Source organism: Harpia harpyja, chromosome 4 (genome assembly GCF_026419915.1).
Source record: "Harpia harpyja isolate bHarHar1 chromosome 4, bHarHar1 primary haplotype, whole genome shotgun sequence".
Classification (NCBI taxonomy): Eukaryota; Metazoa; Chordata; class Aves; order Accipitriformes; family Accipitridae; genus Harpia; species Harpia harpyja.
The window spans coordinates 15,499,386-15,522,986 of NC_068943.1; positions in this window are offsets into that span (position 1 = coordinate 15,499,386).

Here is a 23,601-nt window from a genome sequence, read left to right on the forward strand (position 1 = left end):
GGAGAAAGGAGTTTAATCTAAGAAAACAGGGAGCATTTCTGAGCCAAGTTTGTATTACAGTTAGTGTTGCTTTTGTTGCAAGGCAAATGTGTGTTTAGAATAGCATGACTGTCAAAGGAAATATTTACAGCCAAGGAGGACTTTGAGAGTCCAAGCAGGGAGGTTATTTGCATATCTGTACACACAAATTTACTAGATGTACGTTACACACAGAGCCACAGTTTCAGAACTCTCCTGGCAAAAAAACCTCCGTGAAAACCATGGGCACGCGTGCATGTCTTTGGCCAGGTCTCCCTGCAGCTCCTGCCTGCCTGAGGCTGGTGGGCTCTCAGCAAGAGCCAGGTTTTAACTTAGCTCCTCTCCAGAGCAAAGAATAGCGTCTTCAGTGGCAGTTACCCAAGAAAAGTCTTGGGAGGCAGAGCATTTCTGAGATGCTGAGGCACGATTTCCTTCCCGTTTCCCATTTGCTCCCAAATGCTACTAATTTACTGCAGGCTTACGTCAGTATTGAAGTACTTCCCTGTCAGCACGAGCTCAGATGCTCTAGCCAGTCAGTAAAGAAGTAAAAGCCATGTTCACCCCTTCCTTCCCAGTCCTCCACATCCCACCTGCTCTCAGCAAACCACTGACCGAGGGGCATCAATTCTTCTGCAGCTGACTCTTTCACTTGGGTAATCCAAACCACCATCCAGCAGCAAGCCCAAGAACGATGTTATGGAAAACTTTTCCTTCATCTCAGGTGCTTGTGGAAAATCAGTGGAATATGGTTTACACTATACAGTGTAACTAGCTGTAGGAATTTACTGAAACGTGAGGCCCTGCAGTAAAACTCTTACTACATGGAACCCAGATCGAATTATTTGAGTTTTTCCAGAAACAACCCCAAGACAGTATTGCTAAGAGAAGACACCCAGAATATGATAAATAAATAACTTTTTAAAATTGTGTGGAAGGAAAAATTCCAACCCATCTGCAGGAAATAGTTCGTATAACTTGGAGAAGCCTCAGCCTTGCTGAGGAGCAGTCTTGGCAAGGTTCAGAAGGTTTTCATATTGTTGTTGGCAGGGCCCTGCCTACAACCATGATACCTTCAATTGCTGAGGTACCACACTTCAGAAAGTTTTGTTATGGCTAATTAAGCAATAGGCAGAGCAAAGTTTGTTTATTCTTTATTTTACAGGAGCGTTAATTGAGAAATAAGAAAGTGGGTTGAAATTACCAATTGGCTCAGCAGTTTCTCATGATCTCAGAAAACTGCAGATAGTCTGCTCTCATTTCTCATTGACTTTGTAATTTTTTGTTTGAATCAGAGAGCAGAGTATCTATTCCATATAAGGAATTTAATATATCTAAAAGGAATAATTTATTTACTTGATATATATTTCACGTTAAAGCATACGCTTTGCAGATGTCATTGTCATGGAATAATTCACCCCAGAATTTGGATCAACTCTTAGACCTTCTGTTTTTCAAAAGACATTCAGTGTGTTATATTCACATTGTTGGTAATAGCACAAAAATAAAAATCAAGAATAGAGAGGAAACCTGTGTCATTACTCCATACTGGTGTCTATGCAAAGTTTACATATATGTCTAGCTTCCAAGCAAATAATTCCATGCCACATATGAAAGTCTTGGTTACATCAGAAAAACCTACCTCTAGTCTAAAATATTGTTTTGCTACAATGGGAATAATAAGTTGTCATTAAACTGTACAAAGGCAAACACCTTTTCATAGTAGAGGAATGATATTATAGTAGCTATTTAATTAAAATATATCCCATGAGGCTCATGAATTTTTAAATATTTAGACAAGAAAAGGAGGCAGATAGAATATAGCAAATGCACCAAAAAATGCGTTGGTTGTTCTTATCATTTTCCTTATATCAGGACCTTCAGGCACAAGCTCTACTGAAGTAATTAGAGCAGTCACAGATACTGAGGCCACGTTATGTTTTTTCCAGCGTATCACATTATTCAGGAGCATGTTTCAGTGTGATTCACACTGTATACTGTGGAAATACTCAAAGACTTCTCATCCTGGTTTCATTTGTGTACACATTTGCCATTAACAGATAAACTAAGATGCTGTAGCCAACACATTGATGAAAATATATGACATATTTCATTATGAAGGCTTATTGTCCACTACCATTACTCTCAAACTGAGATATTCAGGATATATCTATAGTAGAAAATTAAACATCACTTGAACAGTTTTCTGGCACTGAGGCCAGCTGGCATGGACCAGGCTGCATTTGTATTTTTAAACTCTTCTACCTTCAAAGGCAGGGTGGCTACATTCACATTGCCTGCTAGGAATGGCTGCTGGCCTGTGTGTGCTCCCAAATCATGCCAAGGAATTGTTTGGTGAAGTCATAAGTGGAATAGACCAAAACCACACCGTGGGCTGTTTAAATAATTGAGTATTATAGATGATTGAATTCCAGGACCCAGGAACATTCTCTGGCATTGCTTAATTTACCAGTAGAGACAAAACCCTCAAGGAATGATTCACCTAACCTAGCTGTACATGTTTTCAGTGTAGATGCCTTCACCTGAGCTAATCACACCAAGTTGCTTTCATAGCCAAAGAGTGAAGTAAATACTCTTAAAGAACAATTCATTTCACGTAATTTAACTGCCTGCATTAGGATGAGATGAATCATTCTTTTTCTTTTCTCCACTGTTAAAGAGGACTCAGGCGACTAGTTCAAAGGTAGATGTCCACCACAGATCAGATGTTTTTCTCCATGGGACCCTCCAGCGAATCAAGTTTTACTGCATGGAGGTAGTACTGCATTCCTTCTCAGGTTCCCCCTTTCTCTCAGAAGCATACGCTTGCATTTTGTTTTGGGACAGGAATATGACAAAAAGCAAAGCAGAAAAATCTTTTTGTTTGTTTTGCTATGTAGTTACTAATAATTAAATCTTCCTGGAGGTTACGCAAAAGCCCAGTATCCTTGGATTCCCAGTCAGTCTATGCCACTAGGTGAGAAAACAGATATTTTAACAGAGCAACTCAAACCTTTCCAAAGCTGCCCACTTTCCCGAAAAATACATCACAAGCAATTAGGAAAGAGATTACATCTCAGGGGATGCCATTAAATCACTTTCCGACTGGCAATGCAAAATCACAATGCATTCAGTGGCTGGTGATTACTGGGAATCAACCTGATTCAGTTGGGAATCTCTGCTTTGACTGATCAAACTATTAAGTCTGCATTGTCAGCTCTCTTCTTGCAAGTCTCCTCAAACTTGTTCAAACAGCATGAATAAATTTTATGCATTATTTATCTTGCACTAAACAGTGCAGTTTATGTAAACTTACAAAAGGAAATGGTGACATTTTCTTTCCCCAAAAGCTTGAAAATTAAAGATAGACAAAAACAATGTGTCTGGCAAAGGGTAGGAGAATGTGACTGTAGATTTATTTGGATCAATACACCCCTAGAAGTTCTTTTTTTTAATGTCCCAGATTTAACACTGCATTATTTCAACTTCACATCTGTGTAAATCTGGTAAAATCGATGGAATTCAAATGGAAGAAAAAGAAACAAAACCCACAGTAATCAACCTGTACCTGTACATGTAAAAATCTATATTTTCAAGTGTGACCTGTGAGGGGATTATCCTCTCTTTCCAGAGACACCAAGTTAGATGAGTTGCTCATTCTTGATTTTAAAAAGTGTCAAACATACACCCGCTATAACTACATTGCTTTAGGATGTCCTAAAACACTTAGGCTGTGTTGTTCCACTCATAAGATTTTTGGAAAGAAGGATCATTAAAGAATGAAGCAAAAATATTATGCGTGGTAGTATAATAGCAAAGCAAGAAAAAAAGCAGAAAAAAACCCACTTTAACACTATATAAAATCCTTATCAACTTTGCACTAACAATATAAATGGATTAATATCCTCTTGTATTTTTTTTCTCACAGGAATGTCATAATACACTTTTTCAGTTAAGCTTATAACTATGGGACAAAATCTAGGTGTTCAAAACTGGCTAGTGGTTTGGGCTTTCCCTCACAGAACCACTTAAGAGTGCTTAATTTTAAGGGATCAATTCCTTAATGTCCTCTAAAAACCAGAAATATTGCTGACAGTTTCAAAAGAATTGAGAAAGAGATCACTCAGAAGGGGCTGCTCCTGGCAATCTTACCTCCAGAAAAGGTGTAATTGCTTTCTGGAAAAGAACAATCCGAGAGGACTAAGGTGCCGTAAAATCTAATGGGTTATTTTCATTCTCGGCTGTCTAAAAGACATGTGCAAAGGTAAGAAAAATGCAGCTTGTTCACAGAGAAGGTGGAGTGACAGGCATAAAATGATGGAGTTTTTTGTTTGGTTTGGTTTTTTAAAACACTTTCCAAAAGGATATAGACAATGCCCAGGTAAGCATAACAGCACCTGAAGTTCAGTGTGCAGACTAAGAATGGCATTCATAGTTCTGAGTTAGGTGCTTACCTGCATTAAACTCAGGATTTGAGAGATGCCTGTACTCAAAGTAGGAGATAGGAAGCCTCAAGCCAGGTAATAGCAATATTTAGGAATGAAGCACGTTTGAAATCTTGTGTCTCCCACATACATAGAAGCATCTTTTCACAACTAAGATAAAAACCTACATGCAGCTGGGTTTCACAGCTTGAAATCTTCCATACTTGGATGTAAGAATGAGGTTCCCCTCACTACGTATCTGCAAAGTTTCTTTTTAAACACATGGGTAGAGGAACAAGTTGTGCTCAGAATTTTGCACAGTTGCTCAGTAGTTAGAGCACCGGATGTGTAAGACCTTTTCCCTCACTTTCAGAAAACACAGTCCCACAGCTCCCACCTCCTCAGAAATTACCTTTACCACCACAGAGCCTTGAGCTGAAGGTCTCCCACTGTGTAAAGCAAAATGGGGCCATTAGGAAAATAAGCAAGAAGCAAGCTGATTCTCTTATTTAGTGATAAGCACAGTCCTTTAGGAAAAGAAAGAGATTTTAGGTTCTGTTATCTGCATCATGAACTGTGTATTCAGTATTCGTTAAGATATTATTAAACAAAACACAAAGGCAGAGAAAACTTCAGGCAGTCCAACTAGTCTCATCAGAAGTCTATGGAGTTATCTCCTCCTGGCTATTCTTCTCTGTCCTAAGTCTGGGGAGTTTAAAGTGGCTTCATCGTTCCTTGCAGTGCCGTGGCTTAGAGACAGTTGTGAGTGAATGGAGTTAAATCCAGTTGGTGGCCAGTCACAAGTGGTGTTCCCCAGGGCTCAGTATTGGAGCCAGTTCTGTTTAATATCTTTATCAATGATCTGGACAAGGGGATTGAGTGCACCCTCAGCAAGTTTGCAGACGACATCAAGTTGGGCGGGAGTGTTGATCTGCTCAAGGGTAGGAAGGCTCTACAGAGGGATCTGGACAGGGTGGATCAATGGGCTGGGGCCAATTGTACGAGGTTCAACAAGGCCAAATGCCGGGTCCTGCACTTGGGTCACAACAACCCCATGCAGCACTACAGGCTGGGGGAAGAGTGGCTGGAAAGCTGCCCAGCAGAAAAAGACCTGGGGGTGCTGGTTGACAGTCGACTGAATGTGAGCCGGCAGTGTGCCCAGGTGGCCAAGAAGGCCAACGGCATCCTGGCCTGTATCAGAAATAGTGTGGCCAGCAGGAGCAGGGAGGTGGTTGTTCCCCTGTACTGGGCACTGGTGAGGCCGCACCTCGAGTACTGTGTTCAGTTTTGGGCCCCTCACCACAAGAAAGACATTGAGGTGCTGGAGCGTGTCCAGAGAAGGGCAACAAAACTGATGAAGGGTCTAGAGCACAAATCTTATGAGGAGCAGCTGAGGGAACTGGGAGAAAAGGAGAAAAGGAGAAAAGGAGGCTGGAGAAAAGGAGGCTGAGGGGAGACCTTGTTGCTCTCTACAACTACCTGAAAGGAGGTTGTAGCGAGGTGGGTGTCAGCCTCTTTTCCCAAGTAACAAGTGATAGGATGAGACGAAATGGCCTCAAGTTGTACCAAAGGAGGTTTAGATTAGATATTAGGAAAAATTTCTTCACCAAAAGGGTTATCAAGCACTGGAACAGGCTGTCCAGGGAAGTGGTGGAGTCACCATCCCTGAAGGTATTTAAAAAACAGGTAGATGCAGTGATTAGGGACATCGTTTAGGGGTGGACTTGGCAGTGTTAGGTTTACAGTTGGACTAGATGATCTTAAACATCTTTTCCAGCCTAAATTATTCTATGATTCTATGATTATGTGACATGCCTGTTCCTTAAGTTTACTAAGATGCTGCACCACCTGATGAATTAATGCATCCAACTTGATAAATTATCATAAGTCCTTGCTACAAGATCTTGCAAGTGTGTAGATTAGTTACTTCAGCAACATGAGATGGAGACTATCTGAACACCTGTGTTGAATGTGTTGAGGTTTGCCTGTATTTTGTCTGCAATAATCTTAATTGATACATATATTTCTTAATTTACTTAGTTTATCTTAATTTATTGGCTGTAATGCCAATGTCATCCCTTCTGGATGACAGAAAACACTCACTTTGCTCTTTGTGTGACATTTATTTTGTGCTCAGTCTAAATCCTGTTATTTTGTGCTCAGTCTAAATCCTGTTCTCACTGCTGAGAGACCTCACATCTAACTCTTCTTTCTCTTAAATCTCAGGGAATAGTTTTCATAAAGTTCTGCAGGCCTGCCTTTTTGAAATAAAGACTCATCATTGCTGTCTAGCCTGTGTTTGCTTTTATATTTAATTTAAACTAAATCAGATCAGAATTCAAAGCTGCTATAATTAGAACTTCCATTATCTCTTTACCATGTGCCAAAACAAACCTGGTAAAAAGCATTACCTCCTGTTGGTTTGGTGACTAGTGAAGAAAAGTTCCAGCCCTCAAACACAGCTATATCAGGATGCTATCAATATAAAGTACAAATATTTTTCAGACTATTTATGTGAAACTGAGCTTCCCATAATAGCACAATTCTGGCAATATTTCTACCTCTTAAACCATTAAGGAAACTTGTATCCATGTCTAAATCCAGTCTGAAGTCACATCAGGTTTCTGACATAAAATGTCACCACCAATTACATTTTCGGGAGTTGGAAAAGTTAGGTTTAAATTGGCTTAATCTTGAATTTGTAAAACTTGATGGTAAAAGTTGCAAAAAGCTATATTCTTGAGAGATTTATCCAACTTCCTTTTTTTTTTTTCTTTTTTTTTTTTTTTTTGGTAAAAAGCTCCACAAGGAAAGGTAGTTCTATAGCATTTTCTGTTTCTACTTACTGGCCCGGCTTGAACAAGAAATTTTAAAAGTGACTACAGAACAAAAACCAGTCAAGAAAGGTTATGTCAGCTTTTTTTTAAAACCAACGTACTGATTCATTGGAAACATACTTTGAGTTTTGCACAGTTGTTTAAGTCAGTTCTTCTTTTGTTTAAACATATTTGCCCATTCCAGATTTGACAAAGACTCTGTCAGTAGTGCCATCAGGGAAAGTGGTCTCTGGCAGGTTCAACTTTGGTGGTAAGGTTAGTGGATAGAGTTTGCTAACAAAATCCGGCACTCGCCAACCCACACTGACCACATGTGATGAGTTTCCAGCAAAACCCTTTAGCATGATGAATCCAGACTGATGAGGTTTTAGTCTACCCTTGTGAAGAGAAGAAGAACTCTTAGTAACAGGGGAATCTTGGGGACAGTTTCGCCAACAATTGTGATTACAGAATTTAAAAACTTCAGAATTTAAGACATCAGAACAAAACCGGTTGTTCTCTTGCATAATTACCCAATAGCATTTTTGAGTAAATTAGGCCTCTAAAGGCATGCTTAAGCTTATTTTAAGTGTCCCTTCATTTGCACGTAAAATACGTTGCTAGACTGAGGCTATTATTACATCTATTGTTTTGTATTGCTACTTTCCATTATTGCAGCATTTTATCCGTACAAACCAAACATGGAACTCCATGTTTGAATAATTTAAGTGGCCAATTATAAAAATGCATATATACATTCAAACAATATATAGATTTTCATGGCAATAGGGACATTAGTAATTTTTAATTTGGTTGTAATGCTAAGGAGAATGGCTGTACTAGAGAAATGAAGCATTCAGGCTCCCTGGCACTGAGACCTGCTCTTTCTGCTCTACCTGTGAATGAAGAATCCAGTAGAATTTCTCACTGATACCACTGTATGTTCACATAAGTATTTTGTCTTCAGATTGCTCATTTTGCATGCAGTTAGAAGTTTGTACACACTTGGTCAAATATAAAATTGTTACCACAGCTTGAATGGGAAATATCATAGGAAATATTCATTTCATACTGCTTTGTAATCAATATGATAGTCTTGAGAGAACTGCAGCCAGAAATGTACCCTAAAGCTCATACATACATTATCTACAGTATTTTTTTTCTGCTTTGTTCCCATAATAACAGCTTTTTGCTGTTTCTCCATCATATGGTTTGGTTAATTTTTTTCCTACATTTATATCGTGTCCTCCAGGTAAAGGTTTGCTAAACCAAAATTCATTCGAAATAGCTGGGCCACCTGCATCCAGGTAGCAGAATTCCTAGAGGTGCTGACTGAAGGCTGTGGAAGGACTGCTCTCTGGCTCCAACTCCATCTTAGTCTGGCATGCCTGCTTAAATTCTGTTGCAGACAAATGGGATTATTCAGAGCTTAAAATCAAGCATGTGCTTAAGTACTTTGGCAAATCATAGTACTGTCCATGGAACTCACTCCAGATATTAACAGCAGACCTGAAGATATCCAGCTGGATGTTTTTTTAAGGTTTTACTGCGTGAAAAAATATTGATTCTGTCTGACCTTTTTCAATTTGGATTTGCAGGTAGAAGTTTTATAGTTCATCACTTGACAGGAATGTTAATGATGAGATAAAAATCAATCTTTTTTCCAGCTGCTGGAAATAGTTGGATGTTTTGTATTAATCAGTCAAGTGTCAGTGTGAGGCATACAATAAAAATAATAAATATGCTTCTCCAGCCATCTCTTCTTAGCCATCTCTAGCACCTGTGCTGTTCTCTTAAGAGTTCATTGACTGAGGTCAGATCACTGGCATAGTTTTCTGTGGAGAAATACAAATACAGTTTTTCTTTTTAAGCCCTAAAGCCTAATAGCATGGACAGAGAAGAATCCATCCACAGCAGTCTCCTAATTGCTTAGAGATTTTGTTCTGAAACTGACACATCTCTATTTTCATTCATTCAATATTATTCAGCCTTTTGAAACAGTGAAAGAAGATCTATTGAAATAGGTATTTTGCATTTATGAAAAAAAAAGGCATTATTTTTTCATAACAGAAGTTTATGCACAAATTGGAAAGGGTTTTGATCAGCAGTTGAAAAGATAAACATGTGAAACAATGTTATTTTTCAGCAGGCTGACTTTTATTTTATGTTTGCAAAGACTGGAGCTTAATCTTTAGATTACAGTACAAAACACATGGAAACCCCAAAAGGAAGGAACAGAAAATCTATAGCCACCTAGCAGATATCCTTTCTTCCATCCACCAATCCATAACTTTGCAAAGACCAGAGACGCTGCCGTACCCACAGATCATGCACTTATGACTGCTCCTTACACATGCCACATTTTTGGTCTTTTTCTCTCCCCAAAAGAAACCCCACCTTATCCCTTCAGGCACAATGATCCATTAAAAAAATATACTGGCCATTGGTAACTTTCTAAAGAGAAGTTGCAGTGAAAAGTGTTAGACAGGTTAGAATGCCAGTCTATAACGTAGAGTACAAAAGTGGTGGTGAGTATTTGTGGTTGTTGTCTGCTACTAGTGATTTAACGTTACTTTTCCAGCTTCTCGGTGTTTCTGTCAGGTATCTGTGAAGCAATTTCACCCAACTGACAGCTAAGGTTGTATATACTTTTGGAGTAACATTTTTTGGTGTCATCATACATGCCAGAAATTGTCAAAACTGCATAGGAATAGATTCCTCTGTCTTTCCACAGTTATTATTTCTAGAGATGAAGTTAATTCAGTTAAATTTGGTAGACTGTGTCTCTGAGCTTCAGTTTTAGACTTTGTATTGAGTACTGTGTGAAAATACATCTTGCAGCCAAATCTGCAAATAAGCTGAAGTCATAAAGAAAATATCAGACATAGCAGTTGTGAGACACAGGAGCACTACACATGAAATGAATGCGCAGTGCCCCGGCTCGGGGGGACCGGTGGTAGGGTGTTCTCAGCGGAGGGCCCGCGCCGCTGAAACCTGCTTCCTTTGGCCCTCTGCCAGAGCCCCAGTTTGGCAAAATTCAGAGCGCGATGTAAGGCCTGTCTGTTCAGCGGGGCGGTTAAAATACCGTTGGATTATTCTTAGCAATAGGATACGGTTCAGGGAGTTGGTTTTTTTATTATTTTGTTGTTTATAAGATCCTTGATTATAACGAGTTCTATATTTTCTCATGTTTAGGATTGTCATTCAAGAAGTGCGGTGCAGATGCACGATAGCAGGAGGCCAATATTAATTAATTAGATTTGCTTCATTTTCAATCAGGCGTTACGCACTTGAATGAGAGTACAATAAAATCAGGCTCTAAATCATAGATTCAGGATGACTATTTCCTTCTTAGTAGAGAGCACAATTTTTAATCAACTTTCCCTGATTTCAAATACAGACCATCCTCTCAGGCACGTCACCTTGCATTTAGTAAATTAATTGCACGTTTTCCAATTTGAAGTTATCTGACTTCTTGCCAATTTGGGCTGAGATTACTTCCTGAGCTATAGACAGTTTAGGAGGGTTTTGTTGTTGTTGTTGTTTTAAAACCTGCTGTGCTGGAGGGAAATGAAGTCTTGACTTTGATGTTCTTAGTGCCGTTACAGCTGTAGAGTTGGACCATCTGTGCTGCCTCAGGTTTCCCTCAGAGAAGAGCAGTGGGATACAGCTATCAGCCTTTGGGGACGGGATGTCTCTAGGTGAAGAGTGTGGCTGAGGAGTCTCACAGCCATCAGAGCCTGGCTGCCAAGACATTGCCCGTAAGGGCTACTGGAATTAACTCAAAATGTCCTGTGCTAATTTATAGCTTGCTTTGTTGCCTTGATCGCAAGAGCATCTAGATGGTTAAAAGCAGGATTTTCCAAATTTTCTCTCAGGGTAAGCCACCCAGCCTCTTTTGAGCTTACTTCATGGCCATATGACAAGGCCCCTTCTCTGTTGCATGAATTGTCTTTGCTATTGAGAAGAGCAAGTAACGAAGCCTGGTTTCCTACAGATTTGTGTCTTCTGTTCCATACACTGGAATACCCCTATTACCTTCCCAAATCCTCCAGTTTCTGACCTGCTGGAAAGGAAGGGGCACCATTTGTTATGGCTGAATCATGTATGAGTTGATTAGCTGGTTATTTATGCAAATGCTACTTGGTCAGATAGTAGTTGCATCTTGACTTCTAAATATCCATACAGGAAAGACAAGAGAAGATCCCTCTGTACACTCTTCTTAAATGGGACCCTAATGGGGTCTCTCTTTTCCAAACAGTTGGTTAACGTTGATTAAACTCATAAGACTTCTATCAAAAAGTGGCCAACACATTTTTCCAGTTTAAGGGGGCTGACAACAGACAGAAAGATGGAAGGCTATGCAGACAGTGTAATAACATATACCTTGCTTCTTTGGGAAATGAGGGAGAAAATAGTCCTAAAGCTAGACATGCACATATTCTGGCCAAAAAGTTTTGAAGACAACTTTTAATGGATAAAAGGTACTTCAGTTAAAAAAAAAATGTAGGCTACTTAGAATTCTGTGTTCTGCCAAAGACAATTTCAGTGGAAAATTTTAATCAAGTCTTTTTTTTCTTTATACGTTGTATATTCATCATGTATACATGGAAATATAAATCCTGTATCTTACTTTACCTATGTCTCTCATAGAATCATTGCTTGTATTCATAACTGAGGCTGTTTTTTTCTTAATGCAAGGATACAACTACTTGCAAGCACACGTTTATGTTATCCAAAATTTTAGTTTTTTCTCTTTAAATTTAGAAAAGAGCTTCTTAAAAATTACAAGTAAAATAATCTTAAATCATAAATTGATTGATTTAAAATGGAGATTCTAAGAAATATGCTATTATATTTCATGCTTTTTTTTTTCTAATAAATTGCCTTAGTAACATACAAGCACTTCACTTCATGCTTACCAGAAATGGTAGGACACGGTGGCCCTTTTAGATTAGAAGAGCAAATTTTCATAAGGCCAGAAGGGATCATTAGGCTTATTTATTTTGCACAATGGCATAACACAGAGTATAGAATTTCAACAAGTACTTTTGACATCAAGTCCATGACTATAGGCTGAAAGCGTACCTTTTAGACCTAAGCTTGATTTAAGCATGTTAACTGCCACAGGATCCAGAACTTCCTAGGAAATGTGTTGCTTCAGCTTCTAGTTTGTAACCATCACAAATGTTTTTCTGGTGAGATATGTACAGGCTCTACTTTTTAAATTACCCATTGCACCAGATATTTTCAAAACAGATGGCCAGAGAAGATAAGGATAATGTAGGTTTTGCAAGAAGGAGTGGGAAACATGTCAGGGAAGGTAGAGCATGAAAAAGGGAGAGAATGTCAAAGATAGTGTAGGTTAAGAGACGTGTGAAGATAGGGGAATCTACAGGAAGAAGGAAGACATATATGACCATTTCAGTTACTTTCCACTGTTCTGGGGAAGAAAAACGGTTGTAAATCTAATCCAGCAAGCCAATCCATTCCACAGGCTTTGCACTACTGAAAAGCAAACACTCAAAGAAGCCCACAACATCTGAACAACTACATCACCCAGGCAACACCAGGAGTGGGTGAGGCAAATAAGAAAAGAACCATTGTTAAAAAGTCAATCTAGTTTAATCTGGAACAACAAACATTGAAATGCCCAAACCATACTTTTTCCCATGATATAACTTATGGGGCGGACTTAACACAATTTAAGTAGTATGCACATCCAAAGATTGGAATAAGTTTGGGTTTCTTGAAAATTTCATGTTAGTTGTCACGATGCCTAGCTTTAATACCCTTGCTTTCAAGTTCACCTGACCACAGTTTTATCAGCTGAAGGTTCCTCAGTTCAAAAATGCCAGTTTTTTAAACCAAAATATTCCAGGCAAACATGTTAATTCCAAAAATAACCAGGTTGGCTCTGCGGCAGCTCATCCACTCTCAGATTCCTGGGCTGTTAGTGTAGCTGACCAGTTGGATGCATACCAATATGGTGCCCATGGCTGTGATGCTCTGTAGCTTATCTATAATATACAGTTATCAAGTCAGAATATCTCAGGTGTTCAACCAGATTTTTTTGAAAAATCCCATCTCCATTTTTCTGCATTTTATTTATCATATAATTTCAAATATCATTATATTTCAAACGTATAGTTCTAAATGTTTTTAACCATGATAGAAAGTTGAGTTCTGTTCCACTCCTAAGACTAATATAGTATTAGTGTATTTTTGCCTTAAACTGCCCTTATGAACTGTCAACTTCCATTCCATTTTAACCTTACTTTTGACAAAGAACCAGAAATATGAGGAACTGAGAAGATGAAAGACAGAGAAAGTGAGCTATATATTAGCTGAGTGGGAAACACTTTTCTTTCTTTGATGCCAAAGGCTGGTGTTCCAGGATAAATCCAAGATTAATTAACATACTCCAAACACTGAAAATTGCTATTGATTTATAAATTCTACATCCTTTTACAAACTATTCAAATTTTGCCTCTCAGTCCAGATCTATTTCTATTATAGCTGTGAAGCACTGAGCTCCCTCTTGTGACTAGCACCTGAACATTATTCTGATTTTGGGACTACACATCCTGTATACTCCTGAGAGAAGCAGAACTGTTTCAGATAGTGGATTCCAGCAGCTCAACTCTACCTGCATTTATTAATGTTTTTTAAAAATGTCAACAGTGGCTGTCTGGAAAGAACACAGACTTAGTCTTTCTCATTTTTGGTAAATCACCCTTTGTATAGATAGTCTTTCAAAGACAAAGCAAGTGGATCTCCTCAAAAAATCTCCATTTCTAATGCTGGATCTGTGTCTTCATGGAAATTATTTGATCATCCCTTAGTGATGGATGATGCAATAAACACGATATGGATAGCTGATAATCAAATGAAGACTAAATATAAATTTACCAACCATAGAGCCAGGAAATACAATCCATCATATCTGACAGCAATTTCCTTTCAGAGTTGTAAGGTTGTATTTCTTTATTTACATTTGGTGACTCAGGTAAAATGGTTCATTAGCATAGGTACAGTCATTTCTGTATGATCTGTGTTGCATGTGTATAACTTATTCCTAGATGGTATTAGGAATAACATTTATACCTGTGTAACTATGAACACAGTATGTTTGCACTAATATATCAGTAACAACCAACTTTCACTTGACACAGATATATTGATAGAAATGTTTTGTATAGAAATGACCCTCAGTAGAAGACTAAATATAAGAAAAAGTCTGAAATGTACAGAACAAGAAGAATCCAGGTCAATATGCTCTTGTTTAGCATTCTAACCTGGAACATGAGTTCTTCGAGACTATTTGTTGATGGATGAGAAAGAATAAGTAACACCCTCCTGTACAAAAATCTGAGTTATATGATCATATCTGGGAAATAAATATCTATGAATAATGTAATCTATCGATTTCCAATAGTTTTCCATCCCTTTGCATTTAAGAGACAGCTATAAAGGGGTAAATTTTTAATCCTTTTAAGTAAAAAGAGCAACAAAGGAACAATTAAAAGGTATCTTGCTTAATAGAATTATTTTTAAGAACATTTAGTTTCACCTCTTCTAAGTTCTAATACTAACTAGTACCAAAAACTCCAGGCTGCCATTCTTAACATGCTCAGTTAATGCAATTCCCATCATCTGACAGTCTAAAAATAGGATTATGCTTACAATTGCTACCATTGCAAAGGGCCCCAAACCTAGCACTGAATATAAATCTCCCATTTTCTCAGGCTATTGCAAGACCCAATTTTATTGCATCTAATACAGAGGTAGGCGCATGTTGCTGTGACAAAGCAAATGTCTTTGCTAATCTTGTTATCCACATATGCAGTAATATATTTTTCCAGGCAGCAGAAAAACATGTACCCTGAACTCTATAGTCCTTACTCATACTAATCTACTGCTGAAGTGGACTGGAGCTTTGAACAGTGTAGAGTTACAGTTTAATGAATGCTGGTTCTTCTGTATAGGAGAAATTCATATGCTTTCATACTCTCTCAGCTTCATTTCCTTCCAAGGCTCATTAATTTTTAAAAGAGCTAGCTTTCTTACCCTTGCCTCCTAGTAGGTGGTGTTGCACTAGCATAAATATAAGGGTATTTATATTTTTAGCTGGGAGAAGAGGAAAGGAGTATGATAAAGCTCAGTTGCTCAGCCAAAGAGGTTTGGCTAAGTATCCACATTAAGTCTAAGGAAAACGTCAATAGATTTCATGGTGGTCACTGGGTTGCCTAAATTGGCCACATTTCTGTTACTGTGCAGCAGGCATGGACACTTGTAACTTCACAGGACCCTAGCAATTTGTCTGGATTCAGATGGTGTGCCTGTCACAATCCGACCACATGGTGAACAAAGAAACAATCTTTTCCTTTTTCAGAATCCCAGGTTTATCCACTGCAACTTAGGGACTCTTTCAGCAGAGTGGAGCATGTAATAAATAATGCATTCACTCTGATGTGTTCAAGTTACTGAGTGTGGAGGTGGGGGTTTTTTAAATAAAATACTTTAAAATATACCAGAAAAGTTGGCAACTTAAATGTTGGAAGATTCACACAAAATAATAGGTAAAAATTGCTTTGCATCTGCAAAAAGTTATTAAAGTTGTCAAAGGAGACAAGTGGAAACAGTCACAAACAGTGGTGAATGGCCCAAAAGTCCTGGTAGGAACACAAGCAAAATCTAAAAGAACGCTTAATCATCTTTCTCTTCAGTTCCTCATCTTCATAGCGATATTCTCAGTCTTGGTACTGTTGACATTCCCTTCAGTTCAGTAAAAAGCCTTTTCCCTTCTATTCAGTCATTATTCTCTATTTCTTGAGTAGTTCTATAATTTGTTGTCTAAATGACATAATACATTACTTTTATCTTTACAGAGTAAGATATTGATCCCATTTTGTGGCGTATTTCCACCACTTACTTTCTTTGCTTTTTCTGTTCATTCTTTACCTTGTTAAAGAGACCAACCAAAATTCCAGGGCAAAAATGAGAATGTGACCCTCTGACAGATGAATGGAAGGTCCTTTGAAACCTGCCAAAATCCTGGAAAAACCTTTCTCTTTCCTTTTCCATTCTACTGGGCTGATCTTGCCCTGCCACGTAGTTATCTGAGAAATATTTCACAGGCTCTTTGATTCAGTGTACTTTGTTAAAAGCTAGAACTCTACAAATCCAACTGGTATTACCGATCACAAGTTCTCATTGAATAGACTAGTATACTAAGCTGAGTTTTGCTTGAGCAAAATTAGGGAAGGATTGCAGTATTTGTTTTTTCTTTGCTGCTTTGTGAGAATGGTGTTGTGAGTGCTTCGGTATGACACAATACATTGCCAACAACAATCTTTGGGTTTGCTAGATGAAGCAAACCAAATTTTATTTGCCACAGAGAATCTTGGGAAACTTTTCCTACACATACCTAGGCAAAAGAAGAAATTTATAGAGATTAGTACTCCCTGAAAGATGCCTACCAGCTCATGTGAAGTCTAAAGCAAGTTTAATTCAAATTTGAATCTTCATAGCATGGACCACTGCAGCTGTAGGCAACTTTTATGTTGATAGAAGTAGGAAGGGAGAAGGAAAGGTCCTTGCTTCCCACTGCATTCACACATAGGTTACATGCACAAAGGTAATTCTCATGCCAACCAAGTGGCCATGAACCTTTCAAAATATTAGATACAGAACACTTTCTGGTTGGGGCTTTTGAAAGAGCTGAAAAGCTTCAGTCATGGAAAGATTCATGAACATGAGTTGTAAAACTTATTCATAACAAAGACCCTGAAAACCAATTGTGCATCTGATAGCTAATCCTGAAAACACCTCCAGTCCGTAATTGCTGATTGGTCACCTGGAAGGCCTCATATACTGACATTTCTCCTTTTGATTTTATATGTAATATTCAAACTTCTGACATTGCTTAGCTGTATGGTGAAGGAGCTCCAGAAGGTAATCTCTGACTGTGGCTAATCAAAGTAGAAGAGAATAAAGAGGCATTCGTTGTGTCCCTGGTCCATGACCAAGATCATACCACACAGATACTGGAACCTACAATTTCTACTGTCGGGGTGAAAGTTACTGAAAGATGCTTGTGTGGGCCCCTTTCACTGCCTGCCTGTTTATGCTGCTCCATTTTATGTAAATTATTTAAATGCCAGTTGACTCAGAGAGAGAGAGAATGACCCCAGCTTAGGCACATGTAAGGTTCTTGGATCCAATCTCTTCAATAACAAATAGCCACGGATTCAATGAAAAGCGAAATGTTTCTCACCTTGTTTAAAAGACTTTGTCTTAGGCTGAGGAGCTCGCTCTGATGTCTGTCTCAGAATATCTTCCAGCTTAGTGAATAGAGGCCCCACTGGGGAGCTGTGGAGGAAGAGTCAAGCCCCAGACCTAACACAAGAGCAGGAGCTGAATATTTCAAATGGCATGTAAGTGCTCACTGTTAGCAGAAGCAAGCAACTAACAACATCTGTGTTTCTCCTCGGAGAACGTTACCTGGCTGAGGCATCTAACTCTACAGGACGGTTCACAGCTGTCAATCCTCACTGAAAGAAGAGCCTCTCCTTTGCCTAGAGCCAGTGACTAGATCTTTTCCTTTACACTTACTTTTGGCTAGCGAAGGCAGCTTCATGCTCTTGCTTTGTAACTACTGGGAAGTTCATAATTAGGATCCTAACTCTCTGCATCCCACGTTCCTCTCAAGCAAATAACAGCAGGTCAATTAAAAATCAGGCCTTGCAACTTCTGTGGCCCTTTATGGAATTAGGGCAAGATAAAAACCAGGATTTAGAGACACTTGGTTGATTAGCCTGAAATTGTAGCTTAGAAAGCTGTGCTTGGATTTTGTCTTTCTTTTATAATTTCTTATTTTACCTTGAAGGTTCCGAAGTATTTGCAGTTTTACTGCAGTTCAAGCAAAGAACTACTGTGGCCTAGCATCCAGGCACATCGCTCCCTGCTAAGCCTAAGTGACATCTTCTCAGGGGGATCTTCTCTTTCTGCCAGGGTTACAGACTTAAGAGCTCACATGCATTTTTTTCTTTCTGGGGCCCCAATTGTCATGTTTGTTTCCGAGGAGCAGCCCAGCTCCAGCAACGTCCTGTTCTCCAGGCTCGACCTGCTTGGCTGGGCAGCAGGGAGCCAGGTTCAAGCATCCTGGCATTGAGGAGGGCATGGTGCTCAGCTCTCCTGCTCCCTGGGCAAGCGTTCTTACTGCTGGGTTATTGCATAGAGAGTGGGCAGCATCAGTTAGAGTGCCTCCTCTGCCTGTATTTTAAAAGGAAACACTAAGCTCTGCTTTACTTTTTCAAAGAATTGGGATTGGCAGCCACTCTCAGGAAAGGACCTAGGTTTTGGCTGGAGAGAGGCAGCTGTTGGCTGCCATGGCGAAGGCATCTGAGCTCTGGAAAGGGCTAAGATAACTTGAAGTGAGTGAGCTTAGGCAGTTCTTTCTGCAAATGATATTTTGAAGCATCTTTCTCTTCCTCCAGACTGTTTAGGAAACCTAACTGAATGAGTGAGTATGCATTTTATTTTCATTCAGGAGCCAGGACAAGATTCAGAGAGTTTTTAAAGCTCATACTCTAATGACACTGAGACTGAGATAAGTGCTTAAGTGCCTGTCTTTATTGAATGTACCCCTTAACCCCAAGGGATGTAAGAACACAAATTCCTCTGGGCCTTTTTTTTTCATTCCCTTCCCTTTCCTGTCTGAATTGGATCTGCTCTCCTAAATAGGCACTGGCTTTTGAAAACCTCATCCATAAAATGCTCATTATTGTGGAGAATTTTGCACAGCCGTCGGAGAGAATTTTCAGTCGTGTAAGCCAACCCAAACTGAATGTGGCAGGGTTCATTCGGAGCACTACCCCTGAGTATATTTTTCAGCAAGTAGGTAAATTAGCCGCGCACGCATGCACGGCACAACTTCCTTCCGAACATTCAGCTGTCATTAAAACCACTGCTGTTATTTAAAAACGTCTAAACGCGTACGATGTGCAGTTTTCAAGGGCTCATAACTCAACGAAATCAAAACCAGTTTTCACCAAACTGGTCCAAGGCTTCTTGATGGAAAAGATTTCCTTACTGAGTGCCATTGTTTCCAGTTATTTCATCCTGCTAGGTGTCCGAAAAAGAAAGTCACAAGAATTTGTATTTGTATAAGAACTTTCACTCTCTCATTCAAAAATATAACAGTGAGGATAAGCTTAGCAAGAGTAAGAAGGATTAGGCATTTATGTGGATAATGAGAACATCCATGATTACATCAGGGGGGTGAATAGGATGAAAACGCTGCAGCAACCAGCCCTCTCTTGGAATTTTTTAACATTTGTTTAAAAATTTTACAGGAGAAAAACCCCTATAATGGTGTAAACAAAGGGAGAGGGTTAATCAGACGTGGATTAAATTAAAGTCACCCACCTAAGCACACTGATTGCGGAGATTAAAAGCACCATCACCTTTCATCTATCTTGTTTACCTCCCAAGCACCCTCTGGCTTTTGTGTGGCATTTTGGTTTCCATGGCCACTGAAGGTTCCTTCCTATAATCAAAAACGACCTCCTGTTATAAAAGACTCAGAGCCTTTGCTCAGCAGGCCATTTCCCCCTTTTATTATTCTTTTCTCTTGCCTTCAGGGAAAGCTTTGTGCGAGCAGGACAGAGCACTTGGTTGGTTGGCGGTTGACCTCAGTTGCACACAATGAGCTCTGAGTGCTACCTGAAATGTGTGACAAAGAGGGAAGGGTCACTGGCTTAGACCATTACAAGGGCATGGGCAGGCAACTGTGATGACACTTGCCAAATGTCAGCATTCACCTAATTCAGGAGGGTCCCTGCTGATTGACAGTTCCTTGCTCCTCAGCAGCTAAAGACAGAAAATACACAAGTTCATTAATTAATAACCCTGCTAGACTCTGAAGATATAAAGGCTAAAAGAAAAAAAGAAAAAAAAGCAGCTAGGGAGCAGGGAGCCAGCTTGGGATGAAATATGTACAAAGTGTGTGTGTGTGTGTGTATATATATATATATTAAGAGCACGCCTCACTAGTTTAAAGCCATTTTAACAGCCTACAGGCAAAATTTGTCATGGTATGTAGCTGAGTGCTGTGCTTGCTTAAAATGCTTTTGACAATGTGAGGAAAGCCTTTAAGCATTTGATGAAGGTAAGTTGGTTAGCAGGGCTTGGAAGCCAGTTTGCAGGTTCCAAGATAATTCCTCAGGATCCAATTAAACTGTTGAATTTTACATTCATTCCATTTTTCTAATGCGTTTAGTTAAGGGGATTTCTCCCACACATAACACCCCCACACACACCCCGTACTCCCAAACCAATGATTTTAGATACAGTTCTGTGTGACTTTTTAGTTGGTTTTGCCCTTTGATTGTTGAAGTGTGTTACCCTTTAAAAAAAAAAAAAAAAAGCTTTGAGCACATTTTTCTCTCCTGGCTACAGCAACTGGGAGATTCAGTGCTGTATATCATAGCTGAAATAAATAGGAGATTTGGTTGTGATTGCAGAGGTGTATATGAGTAGTGCCTGTGGATAGTTGCTAAAGGCAGTACAATGCTGATAGTTTCTTATACTGGGTACTTACTGTGTTTCTCAGATGCCAGCTGCAGGATACTAAAACACTGAACAAAACAGGATGTGAGAACAACAGAATTCCTTCTGCATATGTGTACTCAAACAGAGGGAAATCCATCGTTATCAGCACTGCCGAATTTTCAACAAATGCTATTCAAAGATGAGTTTAGCTGTTATTCTAGTGTACGAATTCTTCTGATAAAAAAGAAACAAATGTGGGAGTTCAAGGCATTTCAATAAGTACTATCTTTACATGCGAGCACAGCAGATTCTGGTAGTGTAAGCTTTATACTTCCTAGTGTGGGGATAGAAATCTTTTCTCACATTTTCCTTCACATTAGTATCTTTTTTAGACATGAGCATCAATACTTTGTCACAACAAAGAATATGTTCAGCAGTCAGACTTAAAAGAAATGAAAAGCTGTCTTGCAAAAAGATCTTGAAACCATAAAATATGTCAAAAACAATGATGAAATGTTGTGTTAGAAGTTTTATACCAAAATACTACTTTTTCACTCTGTCTGAATTAATAGCTTTTAGCAGAGTGAATTCTAACAGAAATCATGAGAAAATTAAGAAATTTATATGCAGTAGTCCATCAAGAAATATTTGAAGCTGAAAAATTTAACTTGTCTTCATGGCTGAAACTTTTATAGTGCAAATACAAGACACCAACATGACCAGTGAAACTCCCCTGCCACTTACAACAGCATAATCACATCTGCAGAATACTGCAGTTTATCTGGGAGCAGGCACTTTCACTACTCAGTTGTGAAGAGCATAAATTGGTCTTGTAGCTGAAAACATTTCTCCTGACAGAGGATATTGAGAACAGAGATTTCTGCTGCTCGTGCAGCTTTCATCTTTGGAATGTTACATTCAGATCTGCTTTAGATCATAAAAGAGCCGTGAATTTCTCCACATCAGTAAGAATCGGGGCACAGTATGGCATAAACAGAATTTGAAGAAGAAAGAATTTCTGTTGTTGAAAAAGATTTCATTACCAAAAGAGAGGTGTTTTGGTTTTTTTCCTCAGGATTGAATGACAGTACACAGAAATATGTGACAAGAATATGCAAACGGGTTAAATTTGAGCATACTGCAATATGTGTTTTTTTCCATATTGAGCAAAGAAAAACCAGAAGGAAGTAGGGCCCAAGAGGCACCCAGCTCTAACATGGTTAAAATAGCCCAGTCTTAATTTTTACATACCAAAACTCTCACTGAATTTCATAAGAGAAATACAGAGTATGTCATGCTTAAACATGCATAAACGTGGCTTGTCATAAACTATGTAATTACTTAGGAGCCTACTGCCTTAAATAGTATCCAATCACATTGTTTAAATGATCTCTACAGACTGGGGATGATGTTCACCAAAGACCCAGCCAAACAACTCCTGAAAAGCTACCACTGACATCAGTGGACTAGGAATGCCCTTTAAATGGTAATCAGTTACCTATCACCAATAAACATTAGCTAAGTTATGCTTCTTACACCTTATTTCTGGATTCTCTTGTAGTTCCATTTTCAAATACCAGGTGGGTATTTTTCATGCCAAATAAATGCTCTCATGAACCCTTTGTTCTAAATTATCTTCCCACAGACAGTCGCTCAGCTTCCAGTGCCTTCAAAACAGGCTAAGCTAAAGCACCTGAATGCAAATTCAGCTTTAAAAGAATAACGTTATACGCATCTGGAGGAAAGGTCATTTAGCAGATTGATTTGGTCACTGAACATTTTCCCTGCTGCCATCTTAAGACTTATACCTCTAATCAATTGCACTCGCTGCTCCATGACCCCCTGGCAATACTGTTCTTCATTCCAGTGGCAACAGTTCCCTGTCAGCTTCTGAGGCCATGTATTGTATGCATTGTGAACAAAGCTCCTGGCAATGGGCAGTATTCTGCTTCCATCTCATCTCTATTATCTTAAAGTCATCTCTTTAAAGGAAATAAACTGCAGGTGTTTATGCTTCCCCCTCCCCTCTTTCCCTTCACTTCTCAGAAAGGTCAATAAATGGGATTAAAATTCTCTCACTGCACATCAGACTCTCAAAGCAAGGGCAAAGTGCACACGTGCATGAGCAAGTGTGTCTACACACACTCACACCCACATGCGTAAGAATACGCATATGCTTGTGGAATGTACCTCTTTACATTTGTGCATATAATAGATGTTGGTATGGGCCGTGATATCTCTTTGCTGCTCCACTAAAAGCAGGATTCAGCATGTATAGCACAATGGGATTGCCATCTTGAACCAGGCTTTTAGATGCTACAAATCAAATATGTCAAATAATAAATAACATGAAGCAGATAAGAATCTGACTTCACCTAATTCAAAAGAATACGCCAAATATTTAAAAAACCCAACACATTAAAACAATCAGTTATTTCAAACGAAGAGCAAAGAGAAGAAACATAGAAATATGCTGAGATTTCATTTTTCTAATGAGACACTCCTTTCTTCTCTGTTGGGTAAAATATAGATAGGCAAGCATACCAAGTCCTAAAGTAAAAAATGAGTCCAGAATCAGAGCTACATATTTCAAATTCAGTCAACAGTTCCCCATATCAAGATTTCCATCAACTTTTAATTTAAAGGTTTACCTCAGGGAAAACTTGCTCATTTCACTAATTCATGTTATTCTATTGAAATCAATGGAACTACTTGTGTTAGTAAATTAGACTCCAATTAACAATTTCATTCTAAATTTTTTGGCCTATTCCAGGTTAAGAACATTATCA